At 37.1% G+C, this 7,195-nt stretch overlaps 1 long non-coding RNA gene across 1 annotated transcript in view; it reads left to right on the top strand.

Annotated features, from left to right (window-relative positions):
* Positions 1-6,730, top strand: part of LOC102296499 — a 12,651-nt gene extending 5,921 nt beyond the window's left edge. The window contains exons 4-8 of the long non-coding RNA XR_006053809.1: positions 4,295-4,384; positions 4,567-4,653; positions 4,751-4,893; positions 4,996-5,096; positions 5,261-6,730. This is a non-coding gene — a long non-coding RNA (hepatic lectin). The remainder of the gene's footprint in view (positions 1-4,294; positions 4,385-4,566; positions 4,654-4,750; positions 4,894-4,995; positions 5,097-5,260) is intronic.
* The last annotated feature ends 465 nt before the right edge of the window (positions 6,731-7,195 follow it).

Below are 7,195 nucleotides of genomic sequence, written 5' to 3'. Positions count from 1 at the left end.
CATACGATCTTTAAACTCTGTGTGAGGTATGCAGAAAAGTAGAAGTAAGCATCTTGCTAAACTATAAAAACAGGAACTTGCAATATGTCATATTTCAAATGCACATTTCAAGCTGTGAACTCTTTAAAGAAAACAGAAAAGTCTGGTTGAGATGAGAGGAAGTCTGCTTCCTCTCATCTCATGGTACACAAGTGCACACAGAATCTTATCAGACCTAATAAGGACATGATTTTTATCAGAATACAAATGATTATATATTTCTAAGCATAAATGATTATATGTTTCTAAGCACAAAAAGGTGAATCTTCAGTGCCGTCTTCACTCACTCAGGCATGCAAAAAGCGGCTTGGCTTTCCATGCAGTGCCCTCACTATCTGCAACGCGATATATTTATTAAGATTTTTTTAAAAAGGTAAACCACTCTAAAAGGCAATCAATATCTGTGGTGCCTATACAGAAAGAATAAAACAAATAAACTGAACAAAATCGACAGACACAGCCATCACAATAAGCTTTCAGCCCTTGGCTGTCGAATTACACCAGTTTAAAAACAAATTAATCCAGAAATCCACTCGACAAAGCAGCAGCTCGGTACTTGGTAAATGAAAGCAGGAGATGACTTACACTGGACACTAAAACGCAGCAGGAGTATCCCTCCAACCTGGCTTCAACTGTATTGTTTAGTTACCTGTCCACAAGTTGGCATCACACCCTAATAAATATTGGTCAGTGACGGTGGAGTCCACTACATGTTTCTCTGCCGCAGTAAGGCAATGTTTCCCACCTACAAGCGTGCAAATAACTTTAAATCTCTGCCAAACAGCCAGACCTCAAGTACATTTTCTATGACCTACCGTTCTAACAGAAGGCTAGGGGGCCCGCAGCAAGCTTTCATAAAAGAAGTTAAAAGTGCCAACTCGCCTGGCTTGGACCAAGCACTCACAGCTTGAGGTTTGCTCCAGAGAAAACCTAATTGCCTACATCTGAGCTTATGAAAGGGACAAAAAACCAGCTCCACCTACCAAGGGAGGTTCCCAGACTCAGGTCTCACTTAACTTTGTGCTTTTGGAGTCCTGCGTTTGGGTCCTAACCTGCTTGCCACACAGCAGATTGCAACAGTTACAGCTGTCTCATGCGGCCACAAAATGCCAATAGTTTTCAATTATAATGTCTGACTGCTCTGACTTACCACTTTGCAGTGGTGCATTTGCAGGCCTGATCCAAACTGGGGGGGGTTATGTTTTTAAAAAGGTTTTATCCAGCCCATGATATAATCTTGTAAAGTTTAAACTTGGGAATATATTTTCCTCAATGTGGCCCCTAAGATAAAATGAGTTTGAAACCTCTTGCATAGAGGAACCAGGGACCATGACAAAAACTGTCTCAACTAACAAACCATAACTTAAGATAGAACTACAGCAAAGAAGGAAGCTGTGTGCTTAAAACTGCAGATGCTATCAAAAACGGAAGAAAGAAAGATAAGGAGGTTATAAATTAGCTCTGCATTTTCTTATTACATGCCTTTGCCACACCACAGCAAAATAAGTCTGTTCTTAAATACAAATCTGACATGGATTGTGAAAATGGAGCTGATACTTCAACCAGAAGTAAGTAATTCAATTTATTTAGAAGATTTTCATGCTGTCTGTCAGTGTCATATGTTTGATTGGGGTGATCGTGGCTCAAGAGTTGGGCGTTCGTCTTGTAATCGGAAGGTTGCTGGTTCGAGCCCCGGCTCCGACAGTCTCGGTTGTTGTGTCCTTGGGCAAGACACTTCACCCGTTGCCTACTGGTGGTGGTCAGAGGGCCCGGTGGCGCCAGTGTCCAGCAGCCTCACCTCTGTCAGTGCGCCCCAGGGCAGCTGTGGCTACACTGTAGCTTGCCATCACCAGTGTGTGAATGGGTGGATGATTATGTATAGTGTAAAGCGCTTTGGGGTCCTTAGGACCAAGTAAAGCGCTACACAAATACAGACCATTTACCATTTATTCTAGCTTTGATTATGAGTTTCATTGAAAACCCCACCTTGGTAGATATTGTTGGAATCAGGTGGAGGATTTTAGTTTTTAAGAAAACCAAACGATTAGAGAGTAAACTGCATTCAAAGTTTATTTTTTCAACCACTAACACTATTAAAATTATTTGATAATTGTATTTAATATTTATGAACTATTTAATAGTTTCTTCTTTTAAAGAACTCAGTATCAGGGCTTTCTAAATTCAGCTAAAACCGAGGTTATTGTACTCTGCCCACTTTTTTTCCGGTGGCCCTAATCCTCTTCCATACTAACCAGATACTTACTCGCTGAAAAGCTTTAAGTTAATCCTAAATGCTGCAGCAAGAGTACTGACAGTGGCTAGAAAGAGAGCATATTTCTTATATATTACCTTCTCCTTATTGGCTCCCTGTTTAATCCAGAATCTAATTCAAAATCATTCTCGACAAGGTTTTTTATAATCAAATAATAATAAATAGTGTCATATGACCCATTAGAGCTCTTCACTCTCAGACTGCAGGCTTACTTGTTGTTCCTAGAATATTTAAAAGCAGAATGGGAGGCAGAGCTTTCAGTTTTCAGCCCCTCTTCAGTGGAACCAGCTTCCAGTTTGGATTCAGGAGACAGACACTATCTCTGCTTTTAAGCTTAGGCTTAAAACCTTCCTTTTTGATAAAGCATATAGTTAGGGCTGGATTATTGGGCACCAGGTATGCTCAGGCGAATGTTAAATACAGTCCAGGTGTTGGTCAAACAGATGTACTGTACACTCGCTTTTCGACAGCCCCTACCAACAAACCAGGAAATGAATGCAGTCAATATTTCGGTCCTCTGTTCTCCTCCCTACAAGATCCAGCTGTTAGTGCTCTCCACCCCCCCTAGACTTGCTTGTCAGGAGCCGCTACTGACAAACCAGGAAATGAATGCAGTCAACATTTCATCTTTAAATATACATTTCTGAGAGGCTGTTTTTCATTTCATTTCATTCATTTCATTTATTTGTTCATTTTCAGGCACAACAAATACCTATATTGAACATAAAATGCACAAAACAAAAAACAAAAATTGCCTGAAAAAGGAGTGGGACAAAGAAAACTTATTAAATCCCACCCCTAAAACTTATTAAATCCCACCACTCATCAACAAAAAAAAACAATAAACTTCCCGCAGCTACGCCCATCATTGCATACAGACCCATCAACAGCCCCGGGCACACACAAGCATCTAAACGGCAGCTCGCAAACAACAATTAGAGCCTTCATAACTGAATACAGAATATATAAATTATAAATTGCATTACCACAGGTAACAGGCAGTAATAACTACAAGTAACAAACACACATACATATATATCTACACACACATGTACATATATGTACATACATACGCACACTTTTTTTTTTTTTTTTGGAATCCATACCAGCAATGGTAAGAGAACAGACATTACAGAGCACACTAAAAACCATCATTGAGTATACTGTGACCAGACCAACTGTTTGTAGAGAAATTTAAATCTATGAATATTTTTGCATTGTTTCAATTGTAAACTCAGACTGTTCCAGATTTTCACACCACATACAGACACACAAAAACCTTTACGGGTTGTTCGAGTTCTGGGTAATTTGAATTCTCCAAAGCCTCTCACATTATAAACCTTTTCTCGAATTTCAAATCTAGTTTGTAAATTTGCCGGTAAAAGTTTAGTAAAAGCTTTATACAAAATTATGGATGTATTGTAATTAACCAGATCCTGGAATTTAAGTAACTTTGCCTGAAGAAAGAATTTGTGAGTATGATCTAGATAACCAGCCTTGTGAATAATACGCAGTGCTCGTTTCTGTACTGTGACTAATGGATTAGTTGTATTTTTATATGTATGTTTTTAGCCTGTGCTCTGTGCAATCTTTATGGTTTAGCACACTAGCTAATGCTCTTTTATCAGTCTGCTAATACACATCTAGTCAGAGATACAGATGCATAAAAAGTCACACCAAACGATTCCTGAACAGTTCTTACCCTACAAATGTAACCACACTGAACTGAAAACCACTAAACCCATTTGTTTCCTCTTTATGTATAAAATATTTATTATGTAACATGTTTATCATTTCTACTTTCTCTTTATTTACCCCTCCATGCATTTTTTTATTCTCCTGTTGTTGTTTATATTATTATTATTATTATTATTATTATTATGCATGAGTCCATATCCTGGCAGTGCAGCATAATTTTCGTTGTACATTCTTATATAATGACAATAAATGTAATTTTCTTATCTGTTTGATTCCTGCACACAGAAAGAAAACTCTGCAGACTGGTTGCTTTGAGCTTTGCACTTCTGTGTATTCTTCAAGCTACACTCAACATTTCACTGCGACTGGCTTTTTGTGAGTCAATTTACATTTTCTTTGTAATGTGACCATAAATTCACCATCTGAATAATATAAGAACAGAATGACAGAGAATTACCGTTACAGTTTGAAGAATTGCAATGAATTTAACTTGAATCAGGTTCATTCATGTGGCACTCTGGTGGTGTAGTTACTTAAGGAAATGTTTGCTCTTACAGACAGTTCTGATACAACAACAACACCAGATTGTGAGGCCATTATTAAAAACTTGACTAAAGAAGAAGACATTAAAATGAATGAATTAGGTGAGTGTAACGCTAAACAGTATTATCATTATTAACATTGCTGTTTGTTATTTTCTTGAGCATAATTTTGAAGGTTCAGTTTTACTGTCCTTTGCAGCTCGCTATATCCAACGAGGATGGATATACTTCAAACACAGTTTATATTACGTTTCATCTACTGAAAACACCTGGAATGACAGCAGAGAGGACTGTCTGCAGAGAGGGGCAGACCTGGTGATTATCAACAGCAGAGAGGAACAGGTACAGTATATAGGAGCAAAATCTGTTTCTGAGACACAAAGACAAAAGTGTAAAACTCAGATGTATTTAATGTTATTGTTTATTTCTTTTTCTGTGAATAAGAACTTCATAAGAGAGTTTAAAAAACGGACATGGATTGGACTGACTGACACCGAAAAAGAACAGACATGGAAATGGGTGGATGGGACTACACCTACCATCAGGTTTCACACTTTATGTTTGTTGCATGACTCTTTAATAAATTATTATTGGTAACTTGCATTTTAAGATAAAGTGTAGGTGTAAAGTTTTGTTTGTTAGATCAGTATACCATGACTTCAGTGTCAGTATAAAATGGTTAGTCTTTTTTCGTATTTTTTGTGTTCAGCTTCTGGGACACCGACGAGCCTAACAGTTATGGAGGAAATGATGAAGATTGTGGAGAAATCTATTTCTATGAAAGAGAAAACTCCTGGAATGATACACCGTGTGACACAAAAAAAGTCTGGATTTGTGAAAAAAAATTATAGATAATTTAACCCACCAGAAAATATTAAGATGTAAAATCATGACAAATAAATGTGGTCTTAAATTATCAACATTCATTTCAGGTAGTCAGCTGATTTTAAGTGAAAGCAGAGAGGCAGAAGAAAAGACAACCAACATAATACTTTGTTTATAAAGTTGGTGTGCAGGCTGTTGTCTGTATGTCATATAATCTCCTGAGCTGAAGCTTCTCCAGCTTTGCTCAACATATTCCAGAAAAAAACCTGAGTGCCATAAACATGTGGACTGATCTGTGTGAGGCAGGAGGGAGGTAGTGACGTGGCATTTCAAACCATATAGTTTTATCCTTCTGCACTGAGTAGTAAAATTTCCAGCTTACTTAGTTTTTCTAATTTAAGACAACTCAAATGATCAGAGCTGATCAGCTTTTTGAATGAAAAGTACTAGTAACTTACTTAAACTGAGTTCTAAAAACAAGTTGATAAAAACTCAGTCTACTTGATATTTTTAGTTAAACACAATATTAGATTTTACAGTGTGAAAATAATTTAGATGATGTTCAAATTTTCAATTAAAAACAGTTACTGTCATGGTCCAGGGTCTGTGATGCAGGGTTTTGAGTTTTGCGAATGTTTAGGAGTTTTCTAGTGCATTATCTGTATATTATAGTTCTATTTTTTGCATTTTTTGTCATTCAGGATTTTGTTACTATTTTGTTAACTTTGTGTTCTAGGTTTTGTTTCTTATCGTCATGATATTCTGCTATGCTCCTTATTTGTACTTTCTTCTGGTCTTGGTTTTGTTATCTTGGCTTTTGGTTACTGTTATCATACCTCTCCTGTGTTCCACGTCTCTTGTTTAGTCTGTCTTGTTCATGTGTTTCTCTCCGGTCCCCGTGTAAAGCTCGTGTGTCTAAGTTTGTTTCTCATCATGTGTGACTTCCTGCTTTACTTTGACAGTGTCTCGTCTTGTGTGGTTCTTGTTCAGTTTTGCATCTGCTGCCTCGTCATTTAGATCACATTCAGCCGTGTTCTCCAGGTGTTACCTCTCTGTCCTGATTTCCTTTTGTGTGTATAGTAGCTGTGTCCCAATTCAGGGTCTGCACGCTTGAAGTACGCGCACTACGCGTACTACGTACGGTGCGTACTATAAGTACGAGAAGTGCGGAAGTGAGAGGCTTGTGAAATGGGACGGTATACGCTTTGTCGCGCTGTTCAGGTTGCCTAGCAATCATGATACTGACCGCGAGACAAGTTACATACAGCTTTGTTTGACAGAAATGAAGGAGAAAAATGTTCTGTTAGTCATTCATTTTTGTCATGACATCACTTTGATTAGTTGAGTATCTGAGGCTGAGACCACAGGACTGTAAAACATGATTCTTGGGCTTCATTTCTGTGCTGAACAGTCATGTAAGATTAGTTAGTAAATAACAATTAGTTAATGTTGTTCATGAGACTAAAGTCATCTCACTGTGGCAATGTAAATATAATATGGTCAATATTATAGTATTGTCAGATTATTATGATACATGTATACATATATATATACATATACACATATATACATATACATATATATATATACACACACATATATATACACACACATATATATATATATATATATATACACACACATATACATATATCACTGACTTTCAGCTTGTTGTGTTTGTGGATATATGACTGACTTTAATTATTAAACATTCGCACATATATAAGTGATGACAGTTCACTCTTATTAGGGAAATTCCATATACATAAATGTAAATTTCAAAACTCAACCCCATCATTTAATTTGTTTTTGATTGAAA

Source organism: Haplochromis burtoni, unplaced genomic scaffold (genome assembly GCF_018398535.1).
Source record: "Haplochromis burtoni strain Fernald_Lab_line unplaced genomic scaffold, NCSU_Asbu1 Contig_2156, whole genome shotgun sequence".
NCBI classification, from domain to species: Eukaryota; Metazoa; Chordata; class Actinopteri; order Cichliformes; family Cichlidae; genus Haplochromis; species Haplochromis burtoni.
The sequence above is the reverse complement of the archived record's forward strand: the minus strand, read 5'-3'. Positions and strand labels throughout refer to the sequence as shown.